Below are 24,753 nucleotides of genomic sequence, written 5' to 3'. Positions count from 1 at the left end.
GTCAAGACAACTCAACCTCTCACCCCTATATTGTTAGCTGTATCCTGACCTCACAAACTTTCTACTTAATCTGAGCCCATGTATAGCCACATTCCTCAATGCCATATTTACCACATCCTAAAATTCTCTCCAATCACTGGCAGCTTCAGATTGAAATATTTCTCCAAACTTGATCACCCCTAGATTTTTTTCTCTGCATGACATCTCTAGCTAGTGTTTGCCTCTGAAAAATAATATATTTAAATTGAGTTCACTAAATAAAATTATTTGTTGAATTATATCATGCTATTAATATCTGTAATTGTAATGACATTACACATTTCTTTGCAGTATTCAGAAAATGACAATAAAAGTGAAAATTTGTGAAGAGAGGAAAGATGGAAAAAAGAAATGTGTCTCACAGATTAAGCATATTCATTTTGGCTGTCTATAATTTATTTTCTACATGGCTTCTGATCTCTGTCTTAAGAGTAGAGTTCTTTATAGTCATTAAGGAAGAATTCTAAAATCTGGAGATATAAAATTATTAATATGCAGCTGAAGTTTTCAGCTATATCACACTGCAAGATATGCAATTATAAACTAATTATTCATTAATTCAACAAACATTTATTGAGTGTGTACTGTGCCTCCTCTGCACCAAGTTACTTCTTTCTTATAAGGCAGCACACAGGGACAGCACGTTCTTGGTTTAAAAGCAAATGGCTTTCTATAAAAGATTTCTTAGGTGCTAATTTATGCAGCAAAACCAGATGATTTTAAACCCAGATGATTTTGAGCCTGGGCCAAAACAGGCTTATGTTTCAGCTTCAATACTCCTTGTGTGATTCCGGGTCAGTTTACTTCACTGCTGAGGCTTCAGTCTCCTTATCTGTTCACTGTACACAATAAAACTCAGCCTCAGAAATCTTTAGAATGGAATGTGATCATGCACAACGTCTGGAACATGGTGAACATGCTAGAATTGTTTGTTTGTTTGTTTGTTTTTTTTGTAAACAGGGAAGTGTACTTTGCTCATGGTCGCGGCTGGGAGAGGAGAGCTGAGCGCCAGCCCTGCAATCCAGTTCCCTTGCCTGCTCTTAGGCCCATCCATTTCAAACAGCCAAAAGATACTGCGGTGACATGGTGGACCTGAAGGGTATTATGCCAAGTGAAATACATCAGGCAGAGAAAGAAACATACTGCAGGTTACCACTTATATGTGGAATTTAGAAGATAAAGCAAGCAAATAAATTTTTAAATAAGTAATAAAGTAATAAAATAAAAAATCAGCCTAAGGATCTCACAGTGATTCTGTTCTGGATTCCAGACTTCCCATCTCACCCCTAATATAATTACCTGGAAAACATTCTTCTAAGTGTGTCCAACTGAAATGCAGCTGACATGCACAAGTTCCCCAGGATCACACAGAGAGCCGGCGGCAAAACTGGTACCACATTGAGAAGAACTGAGCGAAGAGAGGCGTCATCAGCCTGAGGATGCTGACAGCGTTGCGAAACTCAGACTTAAATGCATGAGCGATTTCTTTCTCACACTTCTAGTCCCTCATCTGAGTAAGAGAGAGAAAAAAAAAGAGAAATGTTTTCTGAGTTCCTTGGGGAAATTCAGGATGGACGAGCTTACGTCAGATCACCAACCAACAAAACAGCAAAGGGAAGGTGATACCTTGACTTTTTCCAGCTTCTAAATCTAATTACTATCAATTCCTATCAAAGTGATCTCTCTGAAGGTGAGATTCATCTCTGTTAGAACTCAAAACCAAGTGCTTCCAAACTGCTCTCCTGGCTCTGAGAAGAAACATTTCATTCATCAGAAGTGCTGTGCATTTGATATTTAAGGGTTCATTAAAAAGGTTGAAAGAGCATTGTCTGTCATTGGTATATCCACATTAGATACCTCCCAAATATTAAGAAGTTAGGGTGATAGTTTATTTCTGATTTTTTTTTAATTAAGGAAAAATTACTGTAGTGTGTAAATAGAGAAAAGAGGGGAAATGATTATGGCTGTTCTTTTTTTTTTTTTTTTTTAATAACAGCTAGTTATAGAATATCCAAATTTGTCAAAGGGATATATTGGGTGGGTTTTATTTATTTATTGGAAGGTAATAGGGGATTCAACATTGTTTTCAAAATGATGTTGCTAATCCACTCTCCCAATTTTCTCCTAAAAAGAGAAGTGAAATGAAGTGAAAGTTGCATGCGACCCCATATAGTCCATGGAATTCTCCAGGCCAGAATACTAGAGCGGGTAATCTTTCCCTTCTCCAGGGGATCTTCCCAACCCGGGGATCAAACCCAGGCCTCCCACATCGCAGGCAGATTCTTTACCAGCAGAGCCACCTGGGAAACCCAATTCTCTTCTAAAGAGATTTTTATTCCCCCCACAAGGTTAAAGTGCCACATTCACCACTAGGTGGCGGCAACATGCTATCCACAGACTTGCCCATGCTCCGGTCAGCTAGGGCAGGAAGAGCTGGAATGGAAGCCTTCAGAAACAGGAACTGCTGTGGCCATTCTGTTTCCTAAACTAATAAACCGTTTAGAAGGGTAAAACTCAGTGAAGACTTATGTATAGCCCTTTTGATAAGATACTCCTGATAAATTGGAACATCTGCAATAGATTGCTTCCACTAGCAAAATTGACCTTCTACATCTTGCCCTAACTGACCATGTCAGAAGTCAGTACGCTGAAAAAAACACATTCAAAAAAAGAAGTCAGTAGGCTGAGATTCCCCTCTCCCCCACCAGAAAATACTGAGTTTATTAATATCTGGCACCAGGACTCTATATCTGAGTTGAAGAAACAACTCCCACTTATAATCTATGGCTGGTAATCCTAAGGTAAATGCTAGCATCCTAGCCCTAAAATTGTCTAATTATTTGCTTTCTTTGAAGACTGATACGATTGGTCCCTGTGTGGCTATGGAGCAGAGGAGGGCCACAGGGTACAGCAGGGGGTGACCTCTACCCAGGGTAATACCTTGCTCCTTGGGGTAAGGCTGATAGCCCAGGCTGAATATCAGAAGTACTTCAGTAGCTCTGTGAAAATTCTAAAGCTCTGGAATACATCCTACAGTTTGTTTTAAAAAACCTTTCCTGGTAGGTTGATGCACAGTCTGGGTTGGAAAAAAAAAAATAGCAGTGGAACCAAGCTTCCTGCAAGACTTTTTCTGTAACCAGAGGGTGCTGACTGTTCTTCCAGCACCCAGCCACCTGGTTTCCTGTTCACACTGGGTTCACACAAGTCCTGGTTTTTAAGTACCTCCACCTTGGCCTGAAATGTTACAGTATTGAAGGCAGACTTGACAGCTCCGCTGCTCATTCATGATCAGCTGGATATTCTTTTCTTGTTTTGGGCATAATAATAGTAATATAACACTTGACATTAATTGAACAGTTACATGTATTCTAACCATCCCATGAGATAGGAACTACTATTATCCCTATTTCACAGATGAAAGAACTGAGGCTTAGACAGAGGTCTGGGATACACTACAGAGCTCAGAAATACAGAATCATGACCAGAACCCTGTTGCTTAAAACTAAAGCTTCTGTCCAGCCAAACCTCCTTCATAACACGTTTCTGTTAGCTATGACGGAAAGCCTCATGGAAGAACCTGATTGATGACTATAACTATACACACATATTAAACAAAATCTAATGAAATTTGGAAGTAATAATAGGCAGAAAGTGAAGAGGAACTAAAAAGCCTCTTGATGAAAATGAAAGAGGAGAGTGAAAAAGTTGGCTTAAAGCTCAGAAAACTTAAAGCTTCAGAAAACTAAGATCATGGCATCTGGTCCCATCACTTCATGGGAAATAGATGGGGAAACAGTGGAAACAGTGTCAGACTTTATTTTTTAGGGCTCCAAAATCACTGCAAATGGTGACTGCAGCCATGAAATTAAAAGACGCTTACTCCTTGGAAGGAAAGTTATGACCAACATAGATAGCATATTCAAAAGCAGAGACATTACTTTGCCAGCAAAGGTCCGTCCAGTCAAGGCTATGGTTTTTCCAGTGGTCAAGTATGGATGTGAGAGTTGGACTGTAAAGAAGGCTGAGCACCAAAGAATTGATGCTTTTGAACTGTGGTGTTGGAGAAGACTCTTGAGAGTCCCTTGGACTGCAAGGAGATCCAACCAGTCCATTCTGAAGGAGATCAGCCCTGGGATTTCTTTGGAAGGACTGATGCTAAAGCTGAAACTCCAGTACTTTGGCCACCTCATGAGAAGAGTTGACTCATTGGAAAAGACTCTGATGCAGGGAGGGATTGGGGGCAGGAGGAGAAGGGGACGACAGAGGATGAGATGGCTGGATGGCATCACTGACTCAATGGACGTGAGTTTGAGTGAACTCTGGGAGTTGGTGATGGACAGGGAGTTCTGGTGTGCTGTGATTCATGGGGTCGCAAAAAGTTGGACACGACTGAGTGACTGAACTGAACTGAACTGAACTGAATAGTGGAAGTGTAATAACCCTTGTATTATTTCTAGCTTTAGCAGGAAATGAGCTTCCCAGGTGGCACTAATGGTAAAGAACCCGGCTACCAATGCAGGAGACATAAGAGACATGGGTTTGATCCCTGGATCAGAAGATCCCCTGGAGGATCTTGGATCATGGCAACCCACTCCAGTATTCTTGCCTAGAGAATCCTGTGGAGAGCCACAGTCCATGGGGTCACAAAGAATCAGAGACTGCTAAATCAAGTTAGCATGCACATATGCACACTAGCAGGAAACAGACGCTGTCTCCAAGCTGAATTACTGAGAAGGCTTCAATAGATTATAAAGTTGCTGACAGCAATTTTTTTTTTAAAGCAGCAAACAAGAAGTGGTCTAGTACCCTGAAGATAGTAGGGGGAAGAGATGGGGAGTGTTTATGGAACTGAGAAAGAGAGAGGGGTGGCTACACAGAGGGGCTTCCTGACTGTAGCTCTGGCCTCTGGTAGCAGGACCCACAGGGAGGTACCTGGGAGATAAACCCTCAACCTGACTCTGCCTTTATTCTGCTTTTGATCCCCACTTGGCCAAATCCCAACCAGAGGGCAAGAGAGTCCTTCAACTAAACAAGCTAGTGAGCCTTCCCTGAGGACAGAGCAGGGGGAGGCGGAACCTTGGAGAGTAAACAGTTTATACCTGGAAGCTTTGTATGAACTTAAACTATGTAGGTACTCGGTTGACAAATAGGAAGTATTACACTCCAAAATAATGATTAGCAATCAAAAATAAATAGAACTACCCTAGTAACTACCTATTACAAGGTGCATATTAATTACATTATCTTTAAAACATTCCTTTAAGACATGCGTCATTTCCTGGAGCTTGGAAAAATGTGGTAACTTGGTCAAAGTTTATGGCTAGTACCCAGCCAAGGTCAGTCACTAATTCCCAAACCTATGATTTGCTTTTCCCTCTAAAACACTGAAAATTAACCAAACTGAAAATGGAGAAGGCAATGGCAAACCACTTCAGTATTCTTGCCTTTAGAACCACATGAATAGTATGAAAATGCAAAAAGATAAGACACAAAAGATGAACTCCCCAGGTCGGTAGGTGCCCAACATGCTACTGGAGAAGACTGCAGAAATAACACCAGAAAGAATGAAGAGACGAAGCCAAAGCAAATACAATGCCAAGTTGTTGATGTGACTGCTGATGGAAGTAAAGTCTGATGCTGTAAAGAACAATATTGCACAGGAACCTGGAACGTTAGGTCCATGAATCAAGGTAAATAGGAAGTGGTCAAACAGGAGATGGCAAGAGTGAACATTGACATTTTATTTTTTTTTTTTCAATTTTAATTAAAAAAAAATTATACATGTGTTCCCCATCCTGAACCCTCCTCCCTCCTCCCTCCCCATACCATCCCTCTGGGTCGTCCCAGTGCACCAGCCCCAAGCATCCAGCATCGTACATTGAACCTGGACTGGCATCTCATTTCATACATGACATTTCACATGTTTCAATGCCATTCTCCCAAATCTTCCCACCCTCTCCCTCTCCCACAGAGTCCATAAGACTGTTCTATACATCAGTGTCTCTTTTGCTGTCTCGTACACCAGGTTATTGTTACCATCTTTCTAAATTCCATATATATGCGTTAGTATACTGTATTTATGTTTTTCCTTCTGGCTTACTTCACTCTGTATAATAGGCTCCAGTTTCATCCACCTCATTAGAACTGATTCAAATGTATTCTTTTTAATGGCTGAGTAATACTCCATTGTGTATATGTACCACTGCTTTCTTATCCATTCATCTGCTGATGGACATCTAGGTTGCTTCCATGTCTTGGCTATTATAAATAGTGCTGTGATGAACATTGGGGTACACGTGTCTCTTTCCCTTCTGGTTTCCTCAGTGTGTATGCCTAGCAGTGGGGTTGCTGGATCATAAGGCAGTTCTATTTCCAGTTTTTTAAGGAATCTCCACACTGTTCTCCATAGTGGCTGTACACGCAATCCCTATCAAGCTACCAACAGTATTCTTCACAGAGCTAGAACAAATAATTTCACAATTTGTATGGAAATACAAAAAACCTCGAATAGCCAAAGCGATCTTGAGAAAGAAGAATGGAACTGGAGGAATCAACCTACCTGACTTCAGGCTCTACTACAAAGCCACAGTTATCAAGACAGTATGGTACTGGCACAAAGACAGAAATATTGATCAATGGAATAAAATAGAAAGCCCAGAGATAAATCCACGCACATATAGACACCTTATCTTCGACAAAGGAGGCAAGAATATACAATGGATTAAAGACAATCTCTTTAACAAGTGGTGCTGGGAAATCTGGTCAACCACTTGTAAAAGAATGAAACTGGACCACTTTCTAACACCATACACAAAAATAAACTCAAAATGGATTAAAGATCTAAATGTAAGACCAGAAACTATAAAACTCCTAGAGGAGAACATAGGCAAAACACTCTCCGACATACATCACAGCAGGATCCTCTATGACCCACCTCCCAGAATATTGGAAATAAAAGCAAAAATAAACAAATGGGACCTAATTAACCTTAAAAGCTTCTGCACATCAAAGGAAACTATTAGCAAGGTGAAAAGACAGCCTTCAGAATGGGAGAAAATAATAGCAAATGAAGCAACTGACAAACAACTAATCTCAAAAATATACAAGCAACTCCTACAGCTCAACTCCAGAAAAATAAATGGCCCAATCAAAAAATGGGCCAAAGAACTAAATAGACATTTCTCCAAAGGAGACATACAGATGGCTAACAAACACATGAAAAGATGCTCAACATCACTCATTATCAGAGAAATGCAAATCAAAACCACTATGAGGTACCATTTCACACCAGTCAGAATGGCTGCGATCCAAAAGTCTACAAATAATAAATGCTGGAGAGGGTGTGGAGAAAAGGGAACCCTCCTACACTGTTGGTGGGAACATTGACATTTTAGAAATCAGGGAACTAAAATGGTCTGGAATGGGTGAAGTTAACTCAGATGACCATTATACCTACTACAGTGAGCAAGAATCTCTTAGAAGAAATGGAGTAGCCATCATAGTCAACAAGAGTCCAAAATGCAGTACTTAGGTGCATCTCAAAAACAACAGAATGATCTCTGTTCATTTCCAAGGCAAACCATTCAATATCACAGTAATCCAAGTCTATGCCCCAATCAGTAATACTGAAGGAGCTGAAGTTGAATGGTTCTATGAAGACCTACAAGACCTTCTAGAACTAACACCCAAAAAAGATGTCCTTTTCACTATAGGGAATTGGAATGCAAAAGTAGGAAGTCAAGAGATACCTGGAGTAACAGCAAATTTGGCCTTGGAATACAAAATGAAGCAGGGCAAAGGCTAACAGAGTTATGCCAAGAGAATGCACTGGTCATAGCAAACACCCTCTTCCAACAACACAAGAGAAGACTCTACACATGGACATCACCAGATAGTCAATACCAAAATCAAATTGATTATATTCTTTGCAGTCAAAGATGGACAAGCTCTATACAGTCAGCAAAAACAAGACCAGGAGGTGACTGTGGCTCAGACCATGAACACCTTATTGTAAAATTCAGGCTTAAATTAAAGAAAGAAGGGAAAACCACTAGGCCATTCAAGTATGACCTAAATCAAATTCCTTATGATTATACAGTGGAAGTAACAAATAGATTCAAGGGATTAGATCTGACAGACAGAGTGACTGAAGAACTATGGATGGAGGTTCATAACATTGTACAGCAGGTAGAGATCAAAACCATCCCCAAGAAAAAGAAATGCAAAAAGGCAAAATGATTGTCTGAGGAGGCCTTACAAATAGCTGAGAAAAGAAGAGAAGCAAAAGGTAAAGGAGAAAAGGAAAGATATATCCATTTGAATGCAGAGTTCCAAAGACTAGCAAGGAGAGATAAGAAAGCCTTCCTCAGTGATCAGTGCAAAGAAACAGGGAAACAACAGAATGAGAAAGACTAGAGATCTTGTCAAAATTAATGATACCAAGGAAACATTTCATGAAAGATGGGCACAATAAAGGACAGAAATGGTATGGACCTAACAGAAGCAGAAGATATTAGGAAGAGGTGGCAAGAATACACAGAAGAACTATACAAAAAAGATTTTCATGACCCAGAAAACCATAATGGTGTGATCACTCACCTAGAGCCAGACATCCTGGAACGTGAAGTAAAGTGGGCCTTAGGAAGCATCACTACAAATAAAACTAGTGGAGGTGATGGAATTTCAGTTGAGCTATTTCAAATCCTAAAAGATGATGCTGTGAAAGTGCTGCAATCAATATGTCAGAAAATTTGGAAAACTCAGGAGTGGCCACAGGGTTGGAAAAGGTCAGTTTTCACTGCAATGCCAAAGGACGTTCAAACTATCGCACAATTGCACTCATCTCACATGCTAGCAAAGTAATGCTCAAAATTCTCCAAACAAGGCTTCAACAGTTCGTGAACCATGAACTTCCAGATGTTCAAGCTGGATTCAGAAAAGGCAGAGGAACCAGAGATCAAATTGCCAACATCCATTGAATCATTGATAAAGCAAGAGAGTTCCAGAAAAACATCTATTCCTGCTTTATTGACTATGCCAAAGCCTTTGACTGTGTGGATCACAATAAACTGTGGAAAATTCTTCAAGAGATGGGAATACCAGAACACCTGATCTGCCTCTTGAGAAATTTGTATGCAGGTCAGGAAGCAACAGTTAGAACTGGATACGGAACAACAGACTGGTTCCAAATAGGAAAAGGAGTATGTCAAGGCTGTATATTGTCACCCTGCTTATTTAACTTATATGCAGAGTACATCATGAGAAACGCTGGACTGGAAGAAACACAAGCTGGAATCAAGATTGCCAGGAGAAATATCAATAACCTCAGATATGCAGATGACACCACCCTTATGGCAGAAAGCAAAGAACTATAGGGGCTGTTGATGAAAGAGGAGAGTGAAAAAGTTGGCTTAAAACTCAACATTCAGAAAACTAAGATCATGGCATCTGGTCCCATAACTTCATGGGAAATAGATGGGGAAACTGTGGAAACAGTGACAGACTATTTTGGGGGGCTCCAAAATCACTGAGGATGGTAACTGCAGCCCTGAAATTAAAAGATGCTTACTCCTTGGAAGAAAAGCTATGACCAACCTAGACAGCATATTAAAAAGCAAAGACATTGCTTTGCCAACAAAGACCTGTCTAGTCAAGGCTATGGTTTTTCCAGTAGTCATGTATGGATGTGAGAGTTGGACTATAAAGAAAGCTGAGCGCTGAAGAATTGATGCTTTTGAACTGTGGTGTTGGAGAACTCTTGAGAGTCCCTTGGACTGCAAGGAGATCCAACCAGTCAATCCTATAGGAAATCAGTACTCAATATTCATTGGAAAGACTGATGCTGAAGCGGAAGCTCCAATACTTTGGCCTCCTGATGTGAAGAACTGACTCACTGGAAAAGACCTTAATGATGAGAAAGAGAGAAGGCAAGAGGAGAAGGAGACAACAGAAGATTAGATGGCTGGATGGCATCACCTATTCAATGGACATGAGTTTTAGCAAATTCATAGAGATGGTAAAGGACAGGGAAGCCTGTTGTGCTGCAGTCCATGGGGTCACAAAGTCAGACATATCTGAGTGACTGAAAAACAAAAAGGATATGGGGACGGAAATATAGTTAATATTTTCAGATGAATTCTTAAGTTTTTAGAATGGATCATTGAAATATATGGCTTCCCATGTGGCACTAGGAGTAAAGAACTCACCTGCCAGTGGGGGAGACCTAAGAAACATGGGTTCAATCCCCAGGTTGGGAAGATTCCCCTGGAAGAGAGCATGGCAACCCACTCCAGTATTCTTACCTGGAGAATCCCATGGACAGAGGAGCCTGGCAGGCTACAGTCCATAGGGTTGCATAGAGTCAGACACGACTGAAGCAACTTAGCACACATGCATTCAAATGTAAAATTAATTTATGTTGCTTAGTCTAATTTCATTTTTCTCTTTAAAAGGAACTATTCCAACCTCATGGTGCACTTGAAAAAGTTGATAATTTGTTTATCCTGATGAATAATTTTATATCACCTAATTTGTTTTGTTGACTTTCACTTTTCTACTGGGGTACATGGAGAGGGGAGGAGCAGAATCTGCATTTCCATGGTGGCTGTGCTATAGAGTGTAAACTCAGGTTGGGCTTCTGGAAGCCAAGATTAAAACAAAACAAAACAAACAAACAAACCAAAAAAAAACAGAATAGGCAGAATATGGTGTGACTCTGGCATGACTCAGGCTATCCCCAAACTTGATTACCTTTTTAAAAGGTATCAAGTGGTAGAAGAAATCTGGAGCCAGTACATTTCCTTTAATTCTTGCACCTAAATTCATTTCTTAGATGGGTTGGTGAGTCCTGTCCTTGCACAGAACAAAGACAGGCAGGCAGGAAGAGAATTTGTCTGGGGAATTAGATGTAGGAAAGCCTCAGACCCCAAAACATGTAAAGAAGGGGACTTTACTTGGGGGACCCAAGTTGTATGATGCAATTAATGGGAGACAAGGCAAAGACTGATGAAATGGAGGAGATGTGTGAATAAATCCAAATAATTATATCTGAGAATAGCCATAGGCAAAAGCCATTCTGTGGGATTGCTTGTCCCTGAGGCTGTGTTAAACTGTGCCCCTGTCTTCTGAATTAATGCAACACTCCTTGTTTAACATTCACTGCTTGTATTCTTACTACATTTTTTATGTGACTATGCCTTGTTTTTTTAACCATACTGTACATGAGTTTTATTTTGCATGTAGTGTGATGAGAATGAATATCTAAATGAATGAGTGGAATGAAGGGATGATGAAGCGTCTTTGCAGACAAGGGCAGAGCAGGGAAGAGGTGTTGAAGGGGAGTCTGAAGCAGTGATCATATTTCACTTCACAGCTCCTTAGGCATGATTGATCATGAGACAATTCCAGTCTCCTGGTTTTCTTCTTCTGGCTTAAATGCATGTAACTCTTCTCTCAGAGCCTGCTCCTCGGAGGTAATTCCTCTTCCTCAATCACTGTCCTTTATCCCAAGGCTCTCCTCTTCCCTGGTTGTCATGCCAACACTGCCCCAAGTCTCTCATACTTTATTTTTCTAACTCTGCAGGAACATTATTTTTTATGAGAAGTGATAATTTAGAAGCAAATGGGAAATTAGATTAACTGCTTAGGAAGTTTCTTAGTGTGTTTATTATTTCTTCAATTACTTACTGGGTTGGAAAAAAACAGAAATCATATTTTATTTCCAAAAAAAGATTTTTATACTTAAATCTCCTAAGAACAAGAGTCTGTAGAGTATTTGGAGTCCAGATTCATGATGATTATAGAACAGAAGGTTAGATTCATGGCTTTCAAAATTTCTTTAGCTGTTGAGCCCTCCCCATTCTTCTCTTCTGCTGAGAACTTAATAAAAAACATTTTAAATTTGCTTCTAGATGATTAGAAAAGGTAGCACTCCAGAAATACTGCCAGTTAGTGGGGTAGGTTGCAACCAGGCTGAAGGAGATACTATGGAATCACTGGCTATCCAATTTTAAGTAAATGTTATAATATACATTGGAGAAGGCAATGGCACCCCACTCCAGTACTCTTGCCTGGAAAACCCCATGGACAGAGGAGCCTGGTAGGCTGCAGTCCATGGGGTCGCTAAGAGTCAGACACGACTGAGCGACTTCACTTTCACTTTCCACTTTCATGCATTGGAGAAGGAAATGGAAACCCACTCCAGTATTGCCTGGAGAATCCCAGGGATGGGGGAGCCTGGTGGGCTGCCGTCTATGGGGTCGCACAGAGTCGGACACAACTGAAGTGACTTAGCAGTAGCAGCAGCATAATATACATTGATGGGGGATAATCCACTGATGGTTAGGAATGTTGGTCTGGAGAAAGTTTGCATTTAAATTCCACTGCTTCCTAGCTGTGTGACATTAGGTCAGTTCCTAACCTTTCAACACCTCAATTTACTCATTTCTAATATGGGGATAATAACGTCAGCCACTACATAAAGTTATTTTACTAAACTAATATAATACATGTAAAGCACTTAGCACTATATCTGGCATATGGTGAGCATTCAGTAAATATTAGCTAATATTTTTATAATTATATCTATTAACAGACTGAATTGATTTTTATCCTTGCACAGTACATGAAATTTACTGCCCAGTACAGCGCCACACTATTGTGACAACTTTAGTCCAAGTCCACCAGGAACGCACTGTAACAAAGGTTTGGATTTATCTGCCTGTTGTGGTAAGAGATAGAGTGTCATCAGAAGCATGAGTCATCTTAACAAGGGGATGTTAGAAAATTTTCTAAGACTTGGGCTTCTGTTAGGTGAGTCTCCGGAGGGTTTCAGGAAGTGGAGCTTTGTCCTGGATTGGATGCTGTCAGGAAACAGAAGCAATTCTGACTGAGCATTTCAAAAACATTTATCAGGAATAACATCAAGACACTTATCAAGAAGGCAACAGAAATGAATCTGTTGTGATTGGTAAGGAAGCAGTATTCATTTTAACCAGCTGCTTTAGTTATCTTTCCTGTGCAATAAACCATCCCCAGTGTTGCTGCTGCTGCTGCTGCTAAGTCGCTTCAGTCATGTCCGACTCTGTGGGACCCCATAGACGGCAGCCCACCGGGCTCCCCCATCCCTTGGATTCTCCAGGCAAGAACACTGGAGTGGGTTCCCATTTCTTTCTCCAATGCATGAAAGTGAAAACTGAAAGTGAAGTCACTCAGTCGTGTCCAACTCTTCGAGACCCCATGGACTGCAGCCTACCAGGCTTCTCCGTCCATGGGATTTTCCAGGCAAGAGTTCTGGAGTGGGGTACCATTGCCTTCTCCCATCCCCAATGTTACCAGCTTAAAATAACAACCATTTATGACCTCACACAAAATAATCCACCTGTCAACACAGGAGACGTGAATTCAATCCTTGGGTCGGTAAAATCCCCTGGAGTTAGTAAAGGGAGGAGAAAGAAAATGGAGAAGGAAATGGCAACCCACTCCAGTATTCTTGCCTGCAAAATGCCATGGACAGAGGAGCCTGGCGGGCTATAGTACATGGGGTTGTAAAACAGCTGGACATAACTTAGTGACTAAACAATGACAACAGTTGCTGAGCATCTGGAATCCAGGAAGGCTTAACTTGGGTCTGGCTCAGGGTCTCTCTTGGTGTCTCCTTCAAACTGTCAGCTGGGGTTGCAGTCCCTGAAGACTTGACCAGGGTCAAAGTCCAACTTCCAATCTCACTCACATGGCTCCTGGCAGGAAACTTCAGGTCCTCTCCATGGGGCTGTTCAGTACAGGGCTTCCCTTGTGACCCAAGACAGAGAGCATGGAAGGAACATATGCCAATGACTTTTATGGTTTAGTCTCAGAACTACACTTCATCACCTCCACCAAAGTCTATACCTTAGAATAAAGTCACTGACTTATGTGCTTAGTCACTCAGTCATGTCCAGCTCTTGTGAATCCATAGACTGTAGCCTTCCAGGCTCCTCTCTCCATGGGATTTTGCAGGCAAGAATGCCAGAGTGGGTTGCCATTTCCTTCTCCAGGGGATCTTCCTGGCCCAGGGATTGAACCCAGGTCTCCTGCATTGCAGGCAGACTCTTTACTGACTGAGCTATGAGGGAAGCCCAATCAAGTCACCATGTCCAGCTTACTCAGGGAGAGGGGAAACTCCACCTCCTCAAGGGAAGAGTATTCAAAACTGTGTGGACAACCAAAGTAGGAAAGTAGAATGTTTGGTCGTTTTTGTGATGTGGGCAATGTTCTTGTGTGCGTATGTATACATGTGTACATCTGCTGGAGTGGCCATGCTTCGTCACCCTATTTATTCTTTTAAAAAATTTAGGGTTATTTAGATGAGACAAAAAAATTATTGATAACCTATTCTACTCTAAGTTTCTTGGAACAAAGAGTACCTCTTAATCACTTCAGTACCCTCCACCAATATCCCAGCACCTATACCATAGTAGAAACCAATAAAACCTCACTGGATGTGTGGAAGATTCACTGAGTGTTGGGATAACTGAACGGCCATTTATACTGGTGACATATGTGACTTAAATAGGAGATTCAGCTGAACTGAGTTTCCAAGACTCCAATTTGATTTAGTTTTTCCCTTTCTCAGCTGCCCAGTCAAGCCATCCTGTTGTAAAACTGGTCAAGCCCTTACATCCTTTGGGTTCTTCCAGCTGCTGGAGGGAGGTTCCACTCTTACCATGACTTAGCTCTTTCTGAATGCTTGTTTGATTTGCTACTTTTTGAATAGATTCCCCTGTTTGAATTTGGCAAGAAAGGTTTCTTAGGAGGTGTTAAAATGAAGTCTTGGCAGGACAACTCAGGACAGTCCCCATCCTGAGCCCTGGGATATCTAAAGCAGAAAAAGCTTTCATTAAAAAAAAATTTTTTTTTTAGTTGTTTCATTAACAGGCTATCTCTGCGTTAAAATATGTTAGCATTAAATTTAAAACTGGCTGATAGAACTTGTTTTAATACAGTAGTTGAATGTCAGTGCTGTCATTGCAGCATAAGAAGGTAGTCAGCTTTCGGCTTTATACTTAAAAGGATTCATGACTTTGTGAGTGAGTGTTTCCTAGTGTGTCACAGCCCCCAAATCTGTGTGGTGGGTCACCCTGGTAGAACTTCAGGGGCCCAATTTCGGCTCATCTGTCCCTTTCAGTGTGATCATAATTCACTGCCCCTTTCTGCCTGGCACTCAGCTCCTCATGCCACAGCACTACCCCCAGACACCCAACAGGCCACTGAGAGAACACACACCTGCCCTCTGGTCAGTGTTGCTGTTCAGTTGCTCAGTCATGTCCAGCTCTTTGTGAGCCCATGGACTGCAGCACGCCAGGCTCCTGTGGCCTCCACCATCTCCCAGAGTTTGCTCAAATTCATGTCCATTGAGTCAGTGATGCCATCCAACTGTCTCATCCTCTGCCGCTCCCCCTTTTCCTTTTGCTGTCAGTCTTTCCCAGCATCAAGGTCTTTTCCAATGAGTCAGCTCTTTGCACCTGCCTTTACTGGAACCCATTTTTTGGTGTGCCATTCAGGACCCCACACGTGCCCCTTCACTCCTCCTTGCTGCAGAAGAGAGATACTGTGACACTTACTCCCTCTTTTGGATGGAGATCCCTCATGTATCAGTTCCTAGGGCTACGCTAACAAATTACACAAACTTGGTGGCTTAAAGCAATAGGCATTTGTTCTCTCATAGTTTCTGGAGGCCAGAAATTCAAAATAAAATTCTCCACAGGATTGCATTCTTCTAGAGTCATTGAGACAGTTCAGTTCAGTTGCTCAGTTGTGTCTGACTCTTTGCGACCCCATGAACCGCAGCACGCCAGGCCTCCCTGTCCATCACCAACTCCTGGAGTCTACCCAAACCCATGTCCATTGAGTCGGTGATGCCATCCAACCACCTCATCCTCTGTCGTGCCCTTCTCCTCCTGCCCTCAATCTTTCCCAGCATCAGGGCCTTTTCAAATGAGTCAGCTCTTCGCATCAGGTGGCCAAAGTATCGGAGTTTCAGCTTCAACATCAGTCCAGGCCTGATCTCCTTTAGGATGGACTGGTTGGATCTCCTTGCAGTCCAAGGGACTCTCAAGAGTCTTCTCCAACACCACAGTTCAAAAGCATCAGTTCTTCGACACTCAGCTTTCTTTATAGTCCAACTCTCACATCCATACATGACCACTGGAAAAACCATAGCCTTGACTAGACGGACCTTTGCCCCAACCTCCCTTCTAGATTTCGGCAGTTGTCAGCACTCCCTGGCGTCCTTGGCTTGTCCTTGCATGGCTCTGCTCTCTGTTGCTGTGGTCACAGAGCATTCTCGTCTGTGTCTCCCGCTTTGTATCTTCACATGGTCTTTTTATCTGGACACTAGCATTAGATTTGGGCTTCCCAGGTGGTGCTAGTGGTAAAGAACCCACCGGCCAGGGTATGGAAGACCCCCTGGAAGAGGCATCACAACCCACTCCAGTATTCTTGCCTGGAGAACCCCATGGACAGATGAGCCTGATGGGCTACAGTCCAAAGTGTTGCAAAGAGCTGGACATGACTGAGTGACTTCGCACACATAGCATGACCTCAATTATTTACATCACAAAGACCCTACTTTCAGACAAGATTGTATTCTGAGGTTCTGGTTAAGAGAATATTCAACCCACTGCTTTCTTCCAAGCTAGACCTCACAGATGTATAGAGCAGTATTCAAGCTTGCTTAAGACTTTCTCCACACCTTGAGCCTATATCTGTGTGAAGACTTACATATCTAAAGAGAAGAGATCTAGAAAACCAGCCTTTCATCATCAAATACACATGTATTAACAAGAGTGGCAATTCAGAGAAAACAATGTGCATAAAATCACTCAAAGCTGAGACTTCCCTGGTGGTCTGAGAATTAAGCAGTTAAAACTCCGAGCTCCCAGTGCAGCGGGCCCAGGTTCGATCCCTGGTCAGGGAACTAGAGCCCACATGCTGCAACTAAAGATCCAGCACTCTGCAACGAAGATCCCGAATGCTGTGATTAAGATCGAATGCAGCCAAAAAAAAAAAAAAAGACTCAAATCTCACCATGTGTATCCTATTAAGGGTAGTTACCATGCATTGGACAGATCTACACTGTGTGTGAGCTTCAGTAATAATGATAAAAGCTAATACTTGTTGATCATTAACCATTTCTCAGGGAGTGTGTCAAGTATATGGTATCTCATTCAATTCTCATAACCATTCTGTGGAATAGTTGCTATTAGTGTTATTCTTATTTTATAGATGAAGAAATTAAGGCTTGAAGAAATCAGGTAATTTATCAAAGGTAGAGGCATTCTCAAATGGATGTCAGAGTCCAGAGATTGAGCTCTTAAGCACTGTTCAATGCAGTCTCCCTACAAGAAAGACATTAGCTCCTCCATTTAGCAGATAAGAAAAATGTGGGTATAAGAAATTATATCAACTGCCTGAAGTTTCCTAGCCAGTAAGTCTGAAATGCAAACCCGCTGAAATCTGTCTTGTTTCCATCTAAATTCTTTATATAGCACTTGACTAGCTATTTAGGCTTTATAGTGCCCAGTGATGAAAGCAATGGGGAAAAGAGGGTGGCTAACTCTTTTGAGAATAGAGATGATTTTTTTTAAATGAGGTAGAACCACAGATGATGACCTGGGTGTGTTTACCCAAGAGTCTGGTAATTCTACCCTGGCCTGGATGTGCCTGGTAGTTTGTATTCAAGAACCCTTCCTTCCTCCTTGAGGCTGACTGTGTGTGTGGGTGAGCAAGTCAATAAGGGCTTCATGCTGCTCTCTGCTCCTCAGATTTAGGGCCACTCAGACTATTGTACAGGGTTCTTCATGCTGTGAATAACGGCTCAATGTAGAACTTGATTTTAGATCTCAGACTACTTGTCTTCCAGCTCTTTTCCTCCCCCTTTTCTCCTCCTCATCTTCCTACCTTTGTCCGGCTGTCCTATAAACACTTCCATGACCCACACTTAGTTTTCATGTCACTCAAGTAGTACATCATTTCCCCTTTGAGATTACCTTTGAGGTTTATTTAACTTATACCCCTCACCTCTAAAATGGGTTTAGTAATCCCACACATCTATGGTCAATTAATCTTTAACTAAGGAGGCACAAATATACAATGGAGAAAAGTCAGCCTCCGCACCAAGTGGTATTGAGAAAGCTGGACAGAGCTACATGCAAATCACTGAAGTCAGAACACTCTCACACTATAGACAAAACTCAACTCGAAATGGCTTAAAGACTTAAACATAAGACGTGACAGACATGGCACCACAAAACTCCTAGAAGAGAACACAGGCAAAACATTTCTGACAAAAATCATAGCAATTTTTCTTAAGTCTGTCTCCCTGGGCACTATAAATAAAAGCAAAAATAAACTGGACCTAATAAAACTTACAAGCTTCTGTACAGCAAATGAAACCATAAACAAAATGAAAAGACAATCTATGGAATGGGAGAAAATATTTGCAAACAGTGCAACCAACAGGGCTTAATTTCTAAATATACAAACAGCTCATACAACTCAATATCATCAACAACAACACAAAACCTGATCAAAAAATAGGCAGAAGAACTAAGTAGACATTTCTCTAAAGAAAACATAGAAATGGCCAATAGGCACATTGAAAGATGCTCCATGTTGCTAATTATTAGAGAAATATGAATCCAAACCACAATGAGGTATCACTTCCCACCTGTTAGAATGGCCATCATCAGAAAGTCTACAAATAATAAATGCTGGAGAGGGTGTGGAGAAAAGGGAACCTTCCTAAACTGTTAGTGGGAATATAAATTGGTGCGGCCACTATGGGAAAACAGTATGGATATATCTTAAAAAACTAAAAAGTTACCATATGATCTACCAATCCCAGCCCTGAGCATAATTCTAGAAAAGACAAAGACTAATTTGAAAGGATATATGCACCCCAATGTTCACAGCAACAGTATTTCAGCAGCCGAGACACAGAAGCAATCCAGATTTCCATCAACAGATGAATAAAGAAGACATGATATATATATACACACACAATGGAATGTTACCCAGCCACAAAAAAGAATGAAATAATGCCATTTGCAGCAACATGGATGGACCTAGAGATGATCATACTGACTGCAGTGAGTCAGACAAAGACAAATATCATATGATATCACTTATAGGTAGAATCTAAACAAATGGTAGAAATGAACTTATTTACAAAACAAATAGACTCACAGACATAGAAAACAAACTTATGGTTACCAAAGGAGAAAGAGTTCGGGGGGGATCAACTTGGAATTTGGGATTAACAGATATACACTACTATGTATAAAATTGATAAACATAGTAACACCATTTTCCTTGGAGGGAGTTTATGAACATTAAATGAGATAATGAATTAATGAGAAAATAAATATTAGCTGTCATTAATTGAAAGAACATTCAGTTAAAAAGAGAGAGAGACCAATGTGACCGAAGTTGTTGTTGTTCAGTCACTAAGTCGTGTCCGACTCTTTGCAACCCCATGGACTGCAGCACACCAAGCTTTCCTGTCTTTCACTATCTCCCAGAGCTTGCTCAGACTCATGACCATTGAGTCAGTGATGCCATCAAAGCACCTGGTCCTCTGTCATCCCCTTCTCCTCCTGCCTTCAATCTTTCCCAGCATCAGGGTCCTTTCCAGTGAGTCGGCTCTTCCCATCAGGTGGCCAAAGTACTGGAGCTTCACCCTCAGCATTAGTCCTTCCAGTGAATATTCAGGACTGATTTCCTTGAGGACTGACTGGTTTGATATCCTTGCAGTCCAAGGGACTCTCAGGAGTCTTCTCCAACACCACAGCTCAATAACATCAATTCTTCGGCTCTCAGCCTTCTTTATGGTCCACCTCTCACATCCATACAAGACTACTGGAAAAACCATAGCTTTGAATGTTCAAACCACTGCACAATTGCACTCATTTCACACACTAGCAAAGTAATGCTCAAAATTCTCCAAGTGAGGCTTCAACAGCACGTGAACCAAGAACTTCCAGATGGTCAAGCTAGATTAAGAAAAGGCAGAGGAATCAGAGATCATGTTGGCAGAAATGTGGCCATATCTCTTATTTTCAAGCATATTCTGATACAAAATACTCTATTTTTCTGTCCTTCCTTAGTGCTTTATGCACTAAAATGTTTTGGAAAATTATTCAGATCAGATCAGATCAGTCGCTCAGTCCTGTCCGACTCTTTGCGACCCCATGAATCGCAGCACGCCAGGCCTCCTTGTTCATCACCAATTCCTGGAGTTCACTGAGACTCACATCCATCGAGCCAGTGATGCCATCCAGCCATCTCATCCTCTGTCGTCCCCTTCTCCTCCTGCCCCCAATCCCTCCCAGCATCAGAGTCTTTTCCAATGAGTCAACTCTTCGCATGAGGTGGCCAAAGTACTGGAGTTTCAGCTTTAGCATCATTCCTTCCAAAGAAATCCCAGGGCTGATCTCCTTCAGAATGGACTGGTTGGATCTCCTTGCAGTCCAAGGGACTCTCAAGAGTCTTCTCCAACACCACAATTCAAAAGCATCAATTCTTCGGCGCTCAGCCTTCTTCACAGTCCAACTCTCACATCCGAGATCTCAAGTATTAAAGGAAGTGATATCTTGCTTGCTTGCTACGTTGTTTCAGTTGTATCCAACTCTTTGTGACCCTATGGATGATAGCCTGCCAGAATCCTCTGTCCATGGGATTTCCCAGGCAAGAATACTGGAGTGGGTTGCCATTTCATCCTCCAGGGTATCTTCCTGACCCAGGGATCAAACCCATGTCTCTTATGTCTCCTGCATTGGCAGGCGGGTTCTTTACAAGTAGGGCCACCTGGGAAGCCCCAACATCAAAACCAAACCCTTAATTAGACTGTTTTGATTTTTTATATTAAGAACAATTATTTGTTATTATTATTTTTTAAATTTTTATTTGTTTATTTTTGGTTGCATTGAGTCTTTGTTGCCGTGTGTGGGCTTTCTCTAGTTGTGATGAGCAGAGGCTACTCTCTGTAGTGGTGCTTAGGCCTCTCTTTGCAGCAGCTTCTGTTGTTGCAGAGCACAGGCCCAAGGCACAGTAGCTGCAGCACTCAGGCTCAGCAATTGTGGTCCATGGGCTTAGCTGCTCTGCAGCATGTGTAATCTTCACAGACAGAGGATTGAACCCATGTCCCTTGAACTGGCAGGTGGATTCATATCCACTGCACCACCAGGAAAGTCCTAGACTCTGTTGATTTTTTTAATTAGAAAAATAAAATTCTCTATATTGGGGCATAATTAAACTTTTTATATTTAAGTCAGAAGTTTCTTGATTTGAAATGATCCAGGACAAGCTGCAGAGTTATTCACAGTTTAGTCCTCCCCCACAGGATAGCTCAGACCTCATTTAGCCACTGGCTCTCTCATGTTATGCAAGCCTGGGTCTTGTCCTCAGTGAGAACTGCCATACGGCTCCATCCTGTCACATACCATCATTCCTCAGACCAGAAAAGAAAAGCATGACCATGATTCTGCCTAATCACAGATCTTTAACAATGCCCTGGGCTCTTCCCCTCAGAAGTGCAGCTGGCTGAGGAGCCTCCAAGTCAGCCTTAGACACCCAGGCACCCACTGCTAATCTCCAAGCGCAACTGAGCCCTGCCTTTTTCTTTTACCACTTAGTGGAGATTCATGTTTTATACTTATATATGCCATTTTTTCCAGGTATATTATAGAGAAAAGAAAGAGTGCTGCAACCATGTCCTCTGAGAAGAACTGGCAGAGACAAGCCTACCCCTGAGGATGTTACATTTGACCCTGATAATGAAACCAAAGATGATAAAGGACCCAATGACAGCCTGAGAAGGGCAGCAGGTACAGGGAGAATCTCCCTCAAAGTGTGGCCTTTAGCATGACACAAGGTAATCCAAGGTCTTCCCTGGTGGCTCAGACAGTAAAGAATCTGCCTGCAAAGCAGGAGACCTGGGTTTGATCCCCAGGTCAGGAAGACCCCCTGGAGAAAGGAATAGCTACTCACTCCAGTATTCTTGCCTGGAGAATTCCATGGACAAAAGAGCCTAGCGGGCTACAGTCCATGGGTCACAGAGTCAGATATGACTGAGCAACTAATACATACCCAAGGTTATCCAAAGAGATGGTTTCAAGTTGTGCTTTCCAAATCATCTATGGTGAAAAACCGTTACCTTCCCTCCCCAACTCCATCATGGACTGATCCTCTTGTACAATATAATATAAATGAATTACCAGAAAAATGAAATAAAAAACAAAGATATAAAAATACTAGCCTGTATTTTTTTTAATTATTAGATTCAATAGATATATACTTATTCTGTCAAGTTGCTATAAAGTTTTCTAAATACTCTCAGCATTGGTACTCAGCCAATTGCTCCAGAGTTAAATGCCTCACTTTTATTTTAGCTTCATTCTTGCCAGGCATGGACACACACTCAACTCTGTCCTATGCAGGATAACCATGCAGGTCCAGAGAGGTTAGCTTTTCTAGCCCAACTGAGCCAAAATAAAATAAGTCTAACTCTTTTTTTTTTTTTTGAGACAATCTTGGCATTCTTAAGGAAAACCTTAAAATTTTTAAAATTCCTTTAATCTCTTTCCTCTTATAATATCAACACTAGCTGACCATATGATCTAAATTTGCTTCCAGTATGAATGTACTGGGGGTGGGGTGAGGTGGATTTACTTTTGCAGTATGATACATATGCACCTGCATGTAAACCCAGATTATCTAACTACCTGTGGGACCAAGGACAGGTTGTCTGAAATCTATAGTCAGTTTTTTAATGCCTTCCTCAAAGGATCATTGTAAGGTTTTGATTTTTAAAATCCAAGTGAATTGATCGCATATTAGTATCTGGCAGGAAGTGGGTTACTTAAATATGAACTCTTGCCTCTATTTCTAGGGCTGTCTTCCTAATATGTTCTAAAACAGCAAGCCAGCTGGCATCTATTATAATGGATTGTGGACCCATTCTGATTAATTGGTGCTCATGCCTTTCAGGTCTGATAAATATTTTGAATATTACATCTATTATGTTCCTTGTGCAGAATCTGTTCAAAGTTATAGTGGTATTATAAATTAATAAATTATAAAATAATGAATTGGTATAGAAGTTGGTGATGGACAGGGAGGCCTGGCATGCTGCAATTCACGGGGTCTCAAACAGTCGGACACGACTGAGCAACTGAACTGAACTGATATAGGGTATCAATTCGTCATGAGAGTGGTTCATGTGAATCAGCCTTCAGAATCTAATCAAACTTAGGCATACTAATAGAATCAAGTTGTTGAACTTGCAAAACTGATAAGTTCTTAGGCCACAGAACCCACGGAGATGGGATTCAACATTCCTCTGGATCTACCCTCTAACCATCTTAATGATAATTTAAAACACAAGGAGAGCCTGGGTGAAACTGCAGAAAAAGCCGATTGACTATGAAAGCCAAATTCTCCTTGTGCCATGAAGAGTTCCTTCTGAATATGGAGTGGGCTTTTGTAATAGAGGAGTGGTCTGTGGGTACGTCTGGTGCTAATATTCCGGACTCTTACTCCATGTTTTATCCAGACAAGCCCTGAAGGGAACTCTAGAAACAGATGCAAAGAGAGAAGAAACCAATGAATTTGACTTAATGCCATGTAGTGCTTCCCAGAGCCATCTCTGCCTTTTTCCCAAGGCCACGGTCTCCTGTCTTCTGGTCCTAAGGCAGCTCCCTTCCTGTTGCTGTGATAGTTTGTGGTTCGTCCTCTGCAAGAAGCAATCCCTAGGCCATGTCTGTAATGAAGCACTGCTAGGCCTTGGCGCTCTAGAATTATTTTCAACTAGTCCTCAGCCTGACACATAGCAAAACCAATTTCCCTATCTGGTTTGTTTTATTCTTAAGGGAAGCTCAACAGGAGGACAAAACAGCTTGGATTTATACTTTCCCCACAATTCCTGACCTATTTAAATGGAAATTCTCATCAACCAGCACACTGGGCTGGCAAGCTGAGCACAATGGAGATGTGCTGGAGTGATGTGAAGCCCTGGCATTATTATGAAATATCTTCTCGGGATTCTTTCCCTGCTCAGGTTCTGCGTGCAGAAGAAAATTTTCTGAAACTGTCAAGCATAATCTCACACTGCAGTTCTGAGAGCTGGCACTGCGTACCTGAAAAAGGATTAGCAAAATCTTCGCCTGTCAGGGCAAAGCTGCAGAAACCCCATCTCAACCCCACTTTCCAGCTTGGCCTCATCCTCGCCTGGCTTGGCATAGCTCAAGGATTAAAGGATAAGTTTCAGTTTGCAGCTGGTTGTTTGACTTACCACCTGAGTTTGAAAATTTTAGCCACAGAGGCCACAGTGCAATTTCCCCTTCAGGTTTGGCTTGCTAAGGCAGAAAAGTCACTGTGGTTCAAGTTACTAGCAGATTTTTTAATGCCTTGGGATATTCCAACTGTGTAACTATTTCTGCTCATTAAGAATGATTCAGCAATAAACAGAGGTCCATTTCCCTTTGCACACAAAGGCCTCTTTCCTACCTTTTTAACTTTAGAGATATCACTTAGTGTAATTTTAATACACTGAGTGTTCCACAGTTTGATGGGCACTTCCACACACAGTACCTCACTTCAGCTTCATGACAAGCCCTGAAGTCAGATCATTCCCTTTCACTGGGAAATTCAGAGCATTTAGTGTCTTGTCACGAGCAC

General features: G+C 41.6%; 1 protein-coding gene across 13 annotated transcripts in view; it reads right to left on the bottom strand.

The window, feature by feature from the left end:
* The window catches only part of C6H4orf17 (chromosome 6 C4orf17 homolog), an 88,815-nt gene that overhangs the window by 38,775 nt on the left and 25,287 nt on the right, over positions 1 to 24,753 (bottom strand). For 9 of the 13 annotated variants that reach the window (XM_086406722.1, XM_086406723.1, XM_086406721.1 and 6 more), the window contains one exon: positions 1,339 to 1,549. The exons of the other annotated variants lie outside the window; for them this stretch is intronic. The gene's annotated coding sequence lies outside the window, so the exon portion shown is untranslated. The remainder of the gene's footprint in view (positions 1 to 1,338; positions 1,550 to 24,753) is intronic. 13 annotated transcript variants of the gene reach the window in all.

This window comes from Bos grunniens, chromosome 6 (assembly GCF_055505025.1).
Source record: "Bos grunniens cultivar Pamir isolate PY7600 chromosome 6, Bosgru_T2T1.0, whole genome shotgun sequence".
Taxonomy (NCBI): Eukaryota; Metazoa; Chordata; class Mammalia; order Artiodactyla; family Bovidae; genus Bos; species Bos grunniens.
This window is presented reverse-complemented; position numbering and strand designations above follow the sequence as displayed.